A 17,066-nucleotide genomic window follows, 5' to 3' on the forward strand; every position below is an offset into this window, starting at 1 on the left:
AGGAGACCATAATGGTTGAGTGCCTTGACAGCTGCAGACATGTTCGTGTAGTGCTAGGGTCTTTTAGGGACTTTAGACACCAAGCTTGACTTTCTGTTGCCAGCTCCACACTTCAGTGGAAAGAGGAAAGTCCCAAATTGACCCTGGTAACCAGAGCCTGGTCTGAGGGTGGAGCAGGATAAGATTAAAGTCAAGGAGATGAGGTGTGATCTCTGTTTGTGTGTGTGTGCATATATATGCACAATTGTCCACACACATTTATGGCTTGTGTGTGTGGTTTTGATCAGGTAATGTGGCCACATGCAGGGCAACAGTGCCACAGCATCAACCGATCACTCAGACAGTCAGTCAGATTCTTAGTATCTTCTCTTTCAGTTCTTCCTCATTCCGCTTTAAAGGAGTTTAGCTCTGAGTCTCCTGCCAGGTCACATATCACCAACTTAGGGTAACAGAAGAACAAACACATAAACGATCTGACTGACATTGCGGATGTGAACTTGCAAAGTCTTAGGCTGAGCTTTAGGCTTGCCTGAGCCTCCATATATTGTTGATTCATAATGTTTTCAGTTCACAATTTCACATTTCTGACTTTAACAGAAAGCCGTGATTGCAGAGGAATACAAGCAGCTGTAGTGTACCCCAACTGGGACAATATTGTCTGTTATAAAGTTGATTCATTCTATATTTGTATCGATCCCCATAGGGAAATTCATTTTCTCCGTTCGGGCCACCCCACAGCAAGTATGAGGGAGCAGCGGACAGCTCCGGGGCATCGACTCCACTCGTAAGCCTTGTTAAAGGCACCGACAATATGTACAAACTGTAATAAGATCTACAAAAATAGTTTTTGATGTGAAGATCAGCATTATGACTGCTGACCTGAGGCACTGAAGCATGTGATCAAAATAACATTAAAAAAAAAAAAAAAAATCCCTTCCATGACATCATTAAGAGAGAACAGAAAAGTTCGAAAAGGAAGTCATCTCAGAAACGGTTATAAATATGGTGATTCACCTAATTTTGCAATCAAAGTATATAATTCTTCACATAGCATGTTCCAAGTCCAGAGCCCCCTCTGATCTATGAGGTGGGACAGCTGTTAGGCTTTAAGAATAAAGGAAAGATATGCACTTTTTTTTTTTTTTTTTTTTTTTTTTTTTTAAAAGAAGGGATTGTTGTCTTTCTGCATGAACCGTTCTCTTCATGCTGCATGAAACTACACATAAACTGCTCCAAGTTTGGAAATAGGAGGGCTTGCCAGACCAAATGTAATCAAACAGTAAGAAAAAGAAAAGCACAGTGAAAATCAGAAAAAGACTGACTTCGTGTTGTCAGTGTCAACAGCTTAAGTTCAGATTTAGTCCTGTTTTTCTGTTTTCGCACAGCCCCAAACAGTCGAACCGACAAAAGCATCGACCCGTCTTTCCTCTTTGAACTTCTTGAGAAATTCAGCGTGAGATGTTTTGAACTCTCATGCAAAACAGACAGATGTCAGAGAAGTCGGAAATGCAGAAATTATTGTGAATTCAAAGAAGTGTTTTGTCTGCTCTTCCCTCACTCGGTATAATTTGACAAAACTCGGTCGCGTTGTTTCGGTTTAAAGAGGAAAGCACCAAGTGTCAGTGTGTGAGCGCTGGCGCAGCTGCAGTGTACCTGCAGTCGTTACCATAGGTGGCAAGGACGCACATCATCCTCACCGAACCTCTGCTGGCTCTTCCTCGAACATGAATGGCTTTTTTAATGTCCTCCGAGTCAATGAGTTCGAACGCGTTATCTGAAACACACAAGTGACACAGAAGGGGAAACAGGGTGATGTTTTGATCGCTTCCCAACTGATCTCACGGGGATGGGAATTGTTGCGCACTAGTGGACACTCTGGATGGACTGATCCCCCTCCGAGCTGTCACTGAACGTCTGGAGGTTTCCTTTTACGCGCACCTGAGACTTCTTCGGCTCCTGAGCGCCTCGTCCCCCGGTTGATGCCGAGGATCATGACCATGAACGGTGACCAGCAGTCGGTTGCCACGGCGCCGCTGGATCTGCGCACCACTCACCGAGAGCGTGGGAGCGCCGGCCCGGGGACTCCTCCGGACTGCAAAGGTCGCGCCGGGGACGCTCGTGTGACGGGCGGCTCACCTGCGCCTCCTGCGAGCACAGGGACGGACACTCTGGAGATACGCTGCCCGGTCAGGGGCGCTCTGCCCGGCTCAGAAACCGGCGCATCTCGCAAACGATCAGCGGACAGATCCTCCTCCAAGCTTCCTTTTAGGAAACGCCGGTTTCACGTCGAACCGGAGAGCCAAAGGCAGTCACCGGCTCCAGCGCAGACTGAGGACCGCTGCTCCTCCGCGGTCGGAGCGGACTTAACATCCAGGGAAAGTTTTCCCGGTCGAGCCACGGATGAAAGCAGAGTCAGCGCGGCACCGGTGACTCCCAGGCGGAATGAAGAGGCAGCACACAGCCCAAATGGTTTTCCCATACGCGTTTTGCACCCCTTTGATTACGGTAAGCGTTCATGGTTTGAACATTGTTAAGCCCCTAAACAAGAATAATGCCTGAACTTTGTTAAACTGCAGATTTATGCAGTGATTTTTTCTTATAAAGTTCACATCTGATGGATTTGACTTTCTGTTCCCCAAGGAATCTCTTATTTTGTAAGCAACAGGTGACGTTTGCATGCATACATGGTGATTGGTAAGAATTAGAGACAGTTATCGGCTCAAAGACAAAAACACAGGGGCTCTTTAAATGATACCTCTTGAGCAATGTTAAACTTTTTTTTTTTTTTTTTTTTTTTACTACAGCAGTACAGTTCAGCACACCCTCCCCCTTTCTCGATATCTTAAGTCATTAGTGTGTGACCGATGTAAGAAATGACAGTGGAGTTGCAGTTCATGTTGAAGTTTCTCTATTGAATGAATGAGATCAAATGCCCAGTCAGCAATTCTGCAGCCATTCTCTCAGTCTCCTGCACTGACAAAGCTAGCTCACTCATAACTAAATAGGATGCATGCACACACACACACACATAGACAAAGACTTGTTTGCCATGCCAGCCTTTTCATTTTCCATGCATCTAAATCATTTTCTTTCCCTCTCTACCTCCCACTTGTGTCTCTCTATGCCTCTGTCCTCCTCAGGTCCCTTCCCAGTCTACTGTTTGCCCCCCGTCCCAGAGCCGAGCCACCCTCTGGTCCATCAGACTGAAAACCTGCTGGCGGGCATCGCTCTGGCCACACGACAAGATGAAGATGGAGACACGTATGTTGGGTGTTTGGGGTTGTAAATTAGGTCATCGCTCTTCTTGGTGTATAATTTAATCACCTCTCACATATCCCAGCCACTGATGCCTTAAGTAAACTCAGAAGATTACTGCGATTTATCTGCCTTGCATAGCTTCAAAATCGTTACATGCCGGGCTGCGTTGACAGGTGAAACTTGGAATAGTTCACACATTTGAACTCTTAACACATTCAAGTATTCGTGAGATTTCCCAACTCATGTTGACCCACTGTACGTCATGAGCCAGAGATTAATAGTTTTAGTTAAATGTGCACAAGATTCTTCTTTGAAGTGGTGATGCACTGGTTGCAAACCTGCAAAATGTAAAAGTTGCACATGGTTTAAAGCTAATGTTTCACAGATTTCAAGGTCTAAACTGGATGCATATTGTTTATTGCTGATGAAAGAGCTGCTTTGTAGTCTGCTGTACCATATGGCACTTAAACAAAGTTTACTTTGTCTCACAGTCATCAGCTTAAGGCTGCCGGAATCACCAAATAATGAAAGTTCCTTGTTGTAGATTTAAACATGCATTATTGGAGATGAGGCCAATTCATAGTCAAATTCATAGTCCAAACATATATTGGGAATCATATCACCAGCCTAACTGCTGCTAACTGTAGCTGCTGCTAGCACTGTAGCTCATTAAACCACGCAGCAAGCCGCTGTATTAAAAAACAGGCATTTGTTATCAGCTAATAAATATTTTTGGCTAGTTGGTTAGCATGCTAACTTCTGTAGCTATCCCTCCAACACAATACATAAACGTAAAAAAAAATGTTGTTAATCTTTGAATGTTTTGAACCCAAAATTTTACATCACACCTTTAACCTTCAGTAACATAAAATGGAAAAGTATATCAAATGTAAATGTTGTTTTAGCACAGAAAGTTCTGTACAGTATTTCAGCTAACTTTCACACACAATGTGTGCTGGCATGCCGATTCATGCATGTGGTAAGTGTCTCTGGAGCTGCATTCTCAAATTGGGATGGATTGGCATGAACCAATAAGCCTTTGATACAGCAAATATTATGTCTTGTAGAAAAAGCAAATTCCCCATGTCCCAGTGACTGAGACTGAAGCATCACAATTTGCGGACAGTGGCATGTTACAATGTCCTGCATGAAATAGTCCAGTGACATTTTAGTCTGTACCATAGCATCTTGCCAGTCAATGACAGACTGTAAACTATCTTTTCAGGGGAAGCTGTTCCAAATATGAAAAATGAAGATGTGATCAGACCTGTGCCAAGGCTAGTAGTATGCTCCCCTATAACATGCAAATCTGCAAGCGCAAACTTCACAGCCAGAATTATAGCTTGTTCCTGTGATCCTTCAGCTCTCTTGAAGTTTTCCGGGTTTTCCCATGAATACACTGTCCCTTAGTGTTCTACTTTACTACCATGTCATGGATTTCATAGTGTAAGGCAGTTATTCTACCTCAGCCAAATGCCCTAATTGGCCATGTTAATGAAAGCGCCCTGTGATTCGGATCTTCCCCAAAACTTCATAGGTTCTTCTTAAGCTCGAACTTAGCGTGAATAACGGAGCAGCAGGTTTTCTGTAATCCTGACAAACAGACAGACAAAAAGAACAAACCAAACTGAAAACATAACCTCCTTTGCTGAGATAACAAGTGAATACAAGTGACTCATTGGGTCGGATCCAAACAACGCTAGTCTCAGCGAGTGACGGGTCTGACCTCATAAACAAAGCGCTTTGCGTTGCATAACCTGGATGTGGTTTGTGAGATGCTTGTGCCGTCTGAGTTTATTTGTTATAATCTCTGTGACTCACCTGGTTCTGCATACTGTACAGGTACAAGTTAAATTCTTTACTGTTGTTTCACTTCCTATGAGGAAAACTGGTTTAGGCTAGATTAGAAATGATTCACCTGGAAACCTTTGCTGTTTGATTAAATAGACATTGCATGTGCATGTGTGTTAGTGTGTGTCTTGAACAAACTATAATTTTAAGTCGACTTGCATCTTAGGGCGTAGGATGGTTGGGGGGGTTAGGGGTTAGGGATGAAAATACTGTACACAAGACTCTGGAGGAGTTTTCAAGACCACATGAATGCAAATATTAAACTTTAACGCATGGTTACTTAAACCCACCCACACACTAACTGTAATGTCTAACTGATACAAGAAAACACACACACACACACACAATCATGTGACTGAAAACACAGCATGTCCAAGAATTAAACGGCGCTTTGATGTTGTGGTTTCAAAAAGTATCAGCAACATTTGCATCCACTTGACAAAAAACTCGTGATGACCAACATTTAGACGAGCCATAAGTCCCGTGACATGTCACAGCTGTTCAGTGTCCCTGTATCCTCGCAATCACTCAGATGCATCAGTTATTGACACACAGTGATGAGTAAAGAAGGTGAAAGTAATATATGTTGACTCTTCATTTTTAATACTGACAAAGGTATGAATCTGCATATTTTTCAGGCCATGTGGCGTCTTTAACACTGCTGCACAATAGTCTGATTTTATTTCTTCCCTTGCTGCATTAATACAATTAGACACTCCCCACTGGAGCATCGTATGTTATCGGAATTTACAGGGCAGACACAAATCTGAAATAAATAAATGATATAAACATTTTCTCATTGGCGGTTATAACAAGGCTGTAGTGCAGAACCGTTTCACAAAGTCTAGCCCCTTTGTAATAAAGTCAATACTGTGGCGAGTGTGTGTGTAGTGCCTCCTTGTTGCTTTGTGGTTGTTTAAAACTCTGTGTGAATTCTGCAGAAAGAAACATTCTCGGCCCCCCTATCTTTTTCACACTGTTTTTTATGTATATGAGTGTATGTGTGCGTACATGCGTGTATGCATAATGTGACTGATGTTGTCGAGCATGCGCCTGCTGACGTCAATTCGTCGCTCATCCTCGGTTCTCAGCGTCTCTGAGCCCCTTTAGTTTCGGGAAAACCAGTGAGTGCTCAGTTTTTAAACACGATTGCGGTTTATTCTCAGGTGGTTCTGTCTCTCTCTTTTTCTTCACTGTGTTTTTAAATGAATGGGCTCAAAAAACCCAAACATCCGCTCCTCACTTCCTCATTTACCGCTTTCTTTCTATCAGCTTCATCTCTCTCGCTCTCTCTCTCTCTCTCTCTCTCTCTCTCTCTCTCTCTCTCTCTCTCTCTCCATTTATGTGTCACTCACACACACAGTCATTCTTACTTGTAATGTGTGTGTTCAGCTGCTACAAGTGAATTTCTACATGCTTCCAGTCAGTCAGTGTGTTTAACTGCACACTAACACTATTTAGTGAAGAGCCTGGCAAAAACATTTTACATATTTACTGGGTCATCATTTTACCTACTGACCTAGATCATTTCAGATTACTGTGACATGTAGTAGTAATGTTTGTCCATCAAAAAAACTGTACAAAAAAAAGAATAGTGTAGGGTTTAAATTGATTCTTTGACAGTATTTTCATTCTGGACATGTACCAAAAAACAGATATAAAACTTCAACCTCTTCTTCTTTCTTTTTGAAGAAAAATACAAAAACAAAAAAATGACTAAAGGTCTACAGACACACCAGTGACTGTGAGGTTATGCACAGCCAGAGTGACGCTTTGAACTGAATGCTAACATCATCATGGTAACATGAGCCCAATGACAGCGCGCAGGTCATGATGTTTTGTGGGTAAAAGGCTTGCAGTTGTGCGCTCATTCAAAAAATACACAAGAAACTTGAGAGGGGCAGATGTCAGAAGTTAAAGCAAGAGTCCACACACTAGATAATTCTCCTATTGGGCTTAAACAAATGTCATTTTCAGACAGCCCAATGTCTGAAGACAGACTACGGCACAAAAGGTTACTCTAGGAGGTAATAATTGTTCATGTGCTCTGTTTTTGTACTTTTAGTAGGTAATGTTTACCATGTTGACCTGGTGTGTTGGCCACATTATTTAATTATTCTTTTACATTTTTGATTTGGTCATAGACTAAAGTAAGATGGTAAATGGACTTGGTTTACAGCAGGCCCCTCATTCACACACACTCACACACTGATAGCAAAAGAGCTGCCACACAAGTTTCTTGCCCGTCAGTCAAGAGAAGTTGACACTTAGTGTCTTGCCCAACGACATACTGACGTGGGGTAGGAGCTTGGGATCGATTGAGTGGGCGACCCACTCGACCTCCTGAACCACAACTACCCAAATGTTTTGATGAAAAAAAAAAAAAAAATTGGCGTGATGGAAAGTCAGGGGATCACCAAAATAATTTGAATTCATCCTACACATTCCACGACAGTCCATCCTTTCTGATCTTCATCAAGGAGCTTATGTTTTCATTGAGGTCTGTTTGTGGGTTGGTTTGTCAACAGGACTACACAAAAACTGCTGAACAGAGTTCCTTTAAACTTGGATGGAGGATGGGTCTTGGCACAGAATAGATCCTGTTAACTTTTGGTGCAGATCCAGATGGAGGACAGGATGAATCGAGGAATTTTTTTCTCTCTTACATGATGTTACGTGATAAGGCGTTCACCCTTTCCATTAACTTCCATTAATATGACTTCAGTTTGATGTGGATTCTAGAACCAGTTAGCTCAAGCAGTTACGGGTTGATTGAAATTTAGAGTGATCAGGGCTATCAGGTTTGATATTGAATTTGGCTTGATTGAATTAAGGAGGGCTGTTGGACTGTTGCAGAGGTATGTGCTCTGCTGGGTGACATTCTAGTTTGAGAAATGTTATTCTCCCACATGTTTTAATGTCAGCCAACACCGTCCAACTTTAGTATGAAAGAGTGAACGTGGGTCAGTCCTAACTATGAACAGTATGCACTTTTGAGCCCAAGATTTATGCAGACCTTGATGACCTGATATTTGCAGATTAATGCACTGAGCTCAACTCAGGTACAAATAGTTGCTTTTATATAGGAGCTTCAGAGTGGCTTCACAAATTCAACTCACTGAACAATGGGGCAGTGTTGGCCTAAAGGTTACAACGATAGTTGCTTGAAACTGAAGGGTCACTGGTTAAAATTCCTGACTAAATCTGGGTAGGGAAAGTGAAAGCAGTGCCCGCTCCAACCACCTTACCACCAATGAGATGCCCTTAACCCCATCTGCACCACTGGAGCTGCTCAGTGGCTAACAGATCAGATGGTTGTACTGGGCAGCTTTCAGGTGTGAATGTGATCTGGGTGTTTCCTACTCGAATGCAAACCTCCCCTAAATAAATAAAGGTTAAATTTGTACAACAATAGCTATATAGACTATTGTAGATTTGACCCTTATGACGAATGTAGAAAACAGATCCCACAAAACAATAAACTGCTCACTCCAGGTTTGCTCATACACATTTCCCCCATGAATATCTTTATCCCACCAGACAGGACAATGTGCCCAAAGCTGTCATTTCTCGTTAACTGGACCGTTGTGTGCCTGTTTCTCTTTTGTTTACTATTCATACATGCATGCACACACACACACACACACACACACACACACACACACACACACACACACACACACACACACACACACGCGTGCGCACACGCACACTGACACCTCACCTCATGCTCAGCTGGTCCACAGACCACAGGACCTTCAGTCTGATCATGTCATCTCCCATACCAAAAAGGATACCGCATGAGGCTGCCTTCTCTCTCAGGCTTCTCTTTTTCTCACTGTCTCTTTTTTTCGCTCTCTGTGTTAGTGCTGTGGGCTCGGGACTCCTGTCTGCGTCAGTGCTGCTGTGCTTGAGGTTATCTGGGGCTGTGGTCTGCTCCACTTCCAGGAACTAGAAACAGTACAGTTTCATCTTAAGAGAAAAGGAGAGAGATGGATGCCGTTAGAAAAGAGTGTAACAAGAGAGAGAGAGACTCATTTTAGGCCTGTATGATGGCAACTATTCAAGATACTAGTTGAGCTCAGTGCTTAGAGAAATGAGATTTGATTCAGCAGTTGTTCACACTGAAAAAACTACAGTACAAGTCAGCTTTCTGTTGATCAGAGCATTATAGTCATACCTGAACACCTTGCAACCATATCCGACTGTGGATAAACTGTGTCATGATTGGTCGCTCCAATCACTGTAGGATTTATTGTTGAGACACCAGCTTTTTATAGGCTGTTAACATGTACAGTAACTATGATAAATATATCTCTGATGATGCAGATTCTGTCACTGTGCTGAGCTCAGTTACAGGAACAGGGACCAGCTGAGGAAAGAACCACCACGCTCACTCCTGTTCCAGCATACAGTTCTGCTTTTTCTGCTGTGCGCTCTGGCGTCAGGAGCGAATCATATGATTGTTTATTGCAGTTGCAGTTCCAACATGTAGTAGCACATCATGTTTTGCTTTAGTTTTATACAAAGGGCAGACTTGAGGCCTATGCCTGCTCATGCATGTGCATGCGAATGCATGCATGCGATTTGCATTTCTCTTTAATATCGTTTAATTATATACACAGAAATTATTCCCTTGCATCCAACAAGCGAAGGTTGGCACATGCTGATCCTTGAATTTAAGAGACCTCAGGCATTATTCTGTTCATACTTGCCTTCATGAAGCTGAATTTGAATATTTCCACTGAATATAGAGATTATGTAAGCTGTTTTTTTGTTTGATTGCTGAGATGATTAGAGTAGTGTGATACTATGATAAGGTAGATAGAGAAATTTGTAGATGCATACATACATATGTGAAGAACCTTTTCTTGGACTGCACGCCTGTTCCGATAAATGTGCAGGAAACTGTAGAAAGTGTGTGATAATGTAGACTGTAGCACGAGTGTTTTCTCAGAGAGCTTTTTAATTAATTTTTTTTTCAGGCAGGAAGTTACCGTCGTTAATGACTCCATGTCACTGGGACACACTGCTGAGAGGAAGTGTTGCAAGTGCTTTTGTCATTGTAAGAACGTATTTTCTGACCTCAAATTCTATGCAAGGGTACTTTTAACTTCTCTAGAAGCGTCCCTGTTTCCTGTCGCACCATCGCACTGTATGTCTGATTATGACTTATCCACTGGATGAAGCTAACTTTGTGAACCTACAGAAAGCCCCTGTGAGAAACCATACAGCTTAATGGCTGGATTCTCACAGCACACCCAGCAAGATAAAGAATGAAGCCATTGTTACTGACAACAGGAAGTGACATAAAACCAGTCGAGCTCTTACTGGAAGCTACTTCTTCTGATAGAGTGAAAAAGAAAAAATGTGAAAACTGCTACACTGTTTTCTACAACATGCCCTCCCCCTGCACCTTTTCTGCCTTTCCCTGTCCTAAACTTTGGCCTGCGTTTGTCTTTCGCTTCACGTAGAGACCGCAGATAGTGGTTTCCCCCTTAGTCTTGATAAGGGTGTGATAAGAGCACTGTGAGTCATGCCTGCACATCTGTGGAGCTCCTTGGTACGACTGTTAGCAGGATCATTTAGATCAAGTGATTACGTAGAATCTGCTGCTTCTGATCACAAAAAAAAATGAAATCTTTCACAGGTTAAGTCTAAAGGCCATGAAGAAAATGTGTGATTTTCATGAAACGAAAGTGAATAATTAAAGTAGTAGTTCAATAGCTGCTTAGATTAGAGTAGTCAGAAGTGGGGAGCTAGGCTGGCTCTGTCTGTGGGTAATGATATCCTCCTACTAGCACATGAATAAGGATTACATCAATGGTTGCAATGACATGACATCTTCACTGTATACTAGGTTTACAATATACAGTATTATATAATGACTATTATTGTTATTCATTACAATGATCCTTACAGGAATGACAACAGATGGATGTTTTTAGTTGAGATAAGTAAGTAACTTTGTACTCGCTGCAGTGGCCCAGGGTTATTCGAAGCTGAGCTAACTGGCTGCAGGCTGTAGCCTTATATTTAACAGACAGCGCTGAGAGTGGTATTTTCATCTAACCCTTAATCAGCGCATTTGCCAAAATGTAGAACTACCTCATTAAACTGAATGTTTTACTCACTTTATTACTACCATAAGGTAAAATCATTTGTAGTTCACTGGATTCACAGCAATTCACAGCCGTAGGTTTTGAAAGTAAAAAATGCCATTGTCGGTCATGCAGTACATCCTCGTAATCACATCACCATCTGTGTGTCAGACACAGATCAAGTGTAAACTGTGATTAGTTATCAGGTCACTCATTTTCTACTTAAGTCAAGAAGTAATTTCCAAGAGTGTCAGTGGGTCACAATGTCAGGGAAAACCTGTGACCCAGTTAAATTCTGGTTACTTAATTAGTTAGTGGGAATTTTTTTTTATATGTCTATGTGTGTTTGTGTTTATTACAGAGCTCTTCATATAGCTGTGGTGCAGGGGGAGTTGGCCATCTTCTACAAACTGATGCAGCTGCTGTTGTGGGCGCACCGAAGCCTTGACATCTACAACAACCTCCGTCAGGTAATTGTCACATTTGTCACGTTTCTGTCCATTAAAGCACAAAGGCATCATCTCACCGCTGCTATTAGTGAGTGCAGAACTCAAATCGACAGTTTGAATTTGACGTGGCACCCATCCAGTCCACAGACAGATTTCTTCAATGTGTCAGTTCAGTTTGTAACACATATGAAAGAGGCCTCGACATTAGTCAGTGTAACATGATGAAAGATAGACGCAGAATAGAAGAGCGGAGACTTCTGCCCCGTCAACCACAGCATGTAAAACACATTCCCCTGCCTCACCCTTCTGATAACAGTAACATGGAAAAGAATGAAAGAGGAAGTGCCTTGGTTTCCTCCTTGCCTCGCAGCGCGTTATCGCATACTCTTACAGTCGGGGCGGCTGATGGTTATGCAGTGGAATTCACCCTTCCTGGTCTCTCTACCTGTACTTGCCACAAGCCACAGCCATACACATGCTGGGAAGGACTAATTGTCTTTTCTGAGGTACTCAATGTGCCTATAGGAAGGGGCTTTTCAGGGTTTGCATGCTGGATTTACCATATTGTGAAATTCAGAGAGAGTCAGGATGATTAAGCTGAGCAAACTCCCATGAACTGTCATGAACCCTGCAGTCATGTCTCACATCTACAACCACATGAACAGGATGGAAAATTACATGACAAAGGGTGCAAACATGCCACTTTTAACTCTACTCCAGCATATCATTTTCTTTTTTCTCACATATAAACAGTCTGATTGACACTCTTTGTCCAGGGCAGTCCTTTGGCAGTTTACAATTTTTGTAATGGAAAATGGATCCAATGGACTTAGACTGACTGGGGTGACTGATGTGACACTTTCTTATGAAAAAGTGACTCTGCCCTTCAACTTCCTACATGGTAACCTCAACATAAGGGAGAAAGCTAGAGTGATACTTTATGGGACTGTGTACAAGAAATGATCGTTGAGTGTTTCACAATTCAGGGATCTCCAAACCACTAAGTCAACACTTCCACATTATCTTTGTCTCCATTGTATCCACTAGGTATGGGCATTTTCCATATGTGAGTGCTGGCATTAAATTATTATCAAGTACTCAACTACTCACTCAATGGAGTCCGAAATTAACAAACAAGATAAGGTTTAGGGGTAGCAACACATCTTAAACACCAGTGTGAATGATAACTGCAGCTTTGTCGCCACTTTGCAGCTCAGTGATGCGCTTTCCTCACATATCTGCTCATCTCTAGTAGATGTTTTACGCTTGGATGTTGGCTTGTCCTCTTGCTCAACAAACACGTCAGCTCATCGAAGCAAATCTCAAAGTCGCCATTTCTATGCTGAGCTGGCTAATCTTCTCTGTCCTGGTGGCATCACGATGCTTACATGGTGCCCATCACTTGTCCACTGGCCCAGCTGTACTTACTGTACCACCTACTTAGCTTTTTTCAATAGTTTGTCAGACGATCAACGTTACAATTACAAACTGCTGCAGGCGTCGAGTCAGTGGAGCAGCGGAGCGCAAAGTAACACGAGTCGTATTTTTGACTTATAATGTAACGAAAAGGAGGAGCGTTGACAAGACAAGATGATGGTGGAAGATATTTTGTCAAAGCAAAAAGAAAAAGCGCCTATTGCAATACATGATAATGCAAATGTGGGATGGCTTTCGCCAGCAGCTTCTAACTTCGTCTAACAGCTCCTTCTTGTTCTGTCAGTCCCACACACTGAAGAAAACTACAAACTGACATGTTGTAGATTGAACTGCTGTCACCGAATGCAGAAAATGACCGTTGTTATGCTCTGTAGACACATTTTATAGCAAATCTTATGAGTAGGTTACTTCAAAATAAAAGGTCAAGCCCTGTTTCACCAGGTAACTGCTCATAATGCGAAGCTGCAGATGTAGGAAATGTTCAATCCGCATCCGCAGTACATTAAAACAGCGCTCTACAGACCATGAGCGCCTCTTTTTGTAAAAAGCCTGTGACCTATCTATTACCCATTTTAAGCTATTTGTTATATGATACACAACTTACTTTTATGAAGCATGCACCGCACATTTATGGTAGTTATTTTGTTGAAATTATTCCTCAAAAAACTCAAAACATATCATATTTCATATATGGATCATATTTTCCTATATGGATCTTTGCGAACATTCATAGATTGCAGTTGTAGCACCGTGTCCTGTTCAAAAAGGGTAAACCCTTAATATTGATCAGGGTCAGTTTACTTTTGTGTTTATCATTTCAGAAAATTGTGGTTAGTCTGTGAGTTAAAATGAATACCGATGTCCAAATGGAGTACTCGAATACTTGAGTACTCATGCTCATCCCTAGTCTCTACCTCCTGCTCTGCATTCTGCCAGCTCTCTGTCTTTCATCCTTCAACAGAATAGTACCTGAGCCGTGCAGAGCTTTAGTTCTCAGGGCTGGGGTTTCACACCACACAGGACACCACGGGCTCGCTTACCAGAAATAACGCTGGTGCTATCATCGGCTGTCGTCTTTCCTCATCTCTGAGGCTTCACAGCAAAGGCTTTTGATATCCTGTCTGTGAAAATGCATGCACGCGACACACATAGACAGACTCACTTTTCACACACTCACATGTATTATGCCAATTGCAGTTATAACCAAAAAGGGAGATTTTTCAGGTTCAGGTCCCGTCACAGTCATTTGCCTACCAGATAGTGTGGTTTTAGCTCAATACGAGGTACAAAGACTTCATAAAAGTGAGGCCAGGGAACTTTTTTTATTCATTTTTCAAAACTTTTAGCAGATTTACCAGATGGACCTGAACACATTTTCTGGCACTGGCCAACTTCCCAGAGACCAACAAAAAAAAAAAAAAATACAGCTTTTCCAATATTGATGACAAATCCTGAGCTTCTGTGGTTTTGCATAGGGAACTTTCTGACAGAGTGTTACTATCAGTACCGTAATTGAACAATAGTGCAAGTGTCGGTGCTTGATTTGCCTTCCACTCCGTGCACTACTATGATGATAGAGACAGCTGTTTGATACTCCCACACTGGTCATGCAATCTGTGCGGCTGCACAAACACACGCTGTAGTAGTTTTATTTTTTCTGTACTTGTTACAGCCTGTTGTACACTGACACTAGTTGGGTTTGGGGAATGAATCCCCAGGGGCCGCCCACACTAAAAGATGCACTTATGATCATGTGCTGTAGATCAACTAAAATACATGTGGTACTGCTCTAATGCACTATGCAGATGATGCGCAACAGTTCACTAACAGGAAAATGGTTCACTGTGCTGTTGTAATCTCTTAATTCAGATTCATGTCAGTTCATATAAAACTCTCTCACATTGTGTATGTGCATGCAGCTGGCATGCCGATTTATTTTCTTTATTGTGTGTGTGTGTGTGTGTGTGTGTGTGTGTGTGTGCGTGTGTGCGTGCATGTGCACACAAGACATCTGTGTGTGTTTGTGTGTGCTTTAGTATCCTTGTTCCGAGAAGTCACATGACCTCCCCCCCTCCCTACTTCGCTTTCTGCTGTTTCTCAACATACCTTGTGCTGAGGGTAGTTTACAGGGACTTTCCCTTGCTCGCTCTCTCTCTCTCTCTCTCTCTCTCTCTCTCTCTCTCTCTCTTTCTCTCTCTCTCTCTCTCTCACTTGTGCTGTCTCTCTATCTATCTCCCCCTCTCACTACTCTCTCTTTTTTCATATCCCTTGCCGCATTGATCGTGTGAGAATTTAAAGTTCTTAATCATAACTGATGAACTGGCTGATGCTATCAGTTTAACTGTCAACAACACTGACGTATGAGGGTATGACGTTTATTTGTGCTTTAGCACTGGCTTTACCTTGTAGTGTCACTGCAGAAGAACAGCCTCTGTCTCTAAGTGTTGCCTTCCACCCTCCTTTGTGTTTGGCACTGCTGACAGCCCCGGGCTGTTCTTCATGCCCCCAAAAAAACTCCTCTCTTCTCTCATCTTTTCACCTCCTTCATGTTGATCTACTCATTTTGCAGGAATGTAAGTATGCGAGGACAGACCCAGGGGAAAGAGAAGGGATTTTCCCTTGTTATCCTGTCTTTCCCCTGTACACCCTCTGCCATTTCCGTTTCTTCCTCATTCCTCCGTCTCTCCACCCAGCCCCCCCCACTCCCTTCCCAGCCTTCCTCTTATCTTTGTCAGATTTTTGTTTTAGTCACTCTGAAATCCTTTACAGGAAGCCACAGCTAGACTCTGCCAACTCTGAGAGGTCTATTTTGAAGGCCTTAAAAGGCCTTATTGTGGAAGGTAATTTCTTGTTTTGGAGAGTAGTGTAGAGGATGGTACCATAAAGGCTTCATTAAAGTGTTGTGGGGTTAGAATAACAGTATGGCTTTTTAGCAATGTTAGTTCAACAGTGAATGCTGATTATAGGAAGTCCAAAGACACATTTTACAGGGGTGTGTGTGTGTGTGTGTGTGTGTGTGTGTGTGTGTGTGTGTGTGTGTGTGTGAGTCACAGGATTCAGGGAAACAGGAGCTGAAGGGAGGAACACTGGCATTGACACACTGGAGGAATTCCACAAAGACACTCTCCCACTGTTAAACTACTTTTTTTGATAGTCTTTACTGGAACCCCTAACGCACATGTGTGCGCACATTCACACACACACACACGCACTTGTACAGTAACAATATAGCAAAACTGAAACTTGGAGCAACTATCTGTTCCCGATTGGTGTGTTTATTGTGCAACTTGAATAAAAGCTAAAAAGTCCAGGTTAAAAGACTTCCTTTTATGACTCAACCTTTTGTTCAACATTGCTTAATTTAAACAGCAAGTTGTCAATGACTCCCTGCTCAAAGTTGACATAATTGTCAGCAGGATGATACACGCTGACCTAACCCAAAGGAACATCCTATATTGCTCAAGGGATTTCATTAAGCTTCATCCAGGCAAGCACCCGGTGAACTGTTTCCTTCTCGGAGCACGTTCCTCCTCCTTTTGCATTAATCGCACAGCCTCATGTGAGGGTTGTTGCTGTTATTTGCTCTGTGAAATACGGTGCAAAGGTCTCATCTCATCTGCGACAGTCAGCCGCTTTGGTTTGATCGCTGACAACAACTTCGAATTTTGGCACTGTGTGTGTGTGCATGTGTTACTGTATATGTGAGGAGTGGCACGTAATACATGTGCCCACATCTCATGATCTGATGTGTAATAACGATAACCGTACAAGACACAGTTCCTTGTTTATTTTTGTTAGGCGTTGGCCCGTACTTACTGGCATTGTTTCTCTGACCTTTAACCCGTCAAACAGGTTGGAGATGAAGAGAGGCCTTTACTAGAAATAATAAAACTATTAGTGATTTTACAAGTTCTTTTTCCTGTACCTTGCCACATTTCCTGTCAGGTGTTCATTATTTTCACCATATGGG

The 17,066-nt window shown here is 42.5% G+C and overlaps 1 protein-coding gene across 1 annotated transcript in view; it reads left to right on the forward strand.

The window, feature by feature from the left end:
• The first annotated feature begins 703 nt into the window (after window positions 1–703).
• Window positions 704–17,066, forward strand: part of ddx61 (DEAD (Asp-Glu-Ala-Asp) box helicase 61) — a 30,994-nt gene continuing 14,631 nt past the window's right edge. Inside the window, exons 1-3 of the transcript XR_005070512.1 lie at window positions 704–2,505; window positions 3,141–3,261; window positions 11,572–11,680. The gene's annotated coding sequence lies outside the window, so the exon portion shown is untranslated. The remainder of the gene's footprint in view (window positions 2,506–3,140; window positions 3,262–11,571; window positions 11,681–17,066) is intronic.

This window comes from Acanthopagrus latus, chromosome 17, assembly GCF_904848185.1.
Source record: "Acanthopagrus latus isolate v.2019 chromosome 17, fAcaLat1.1, whole genome shotgun sequence".
NCBI classification, from domain to species: Eukaryota; Metazoa; Chordata; class Actinopteri; order Spariformes; family Sparidae; genus Acanthopagrus; species Acanthopagrus latus.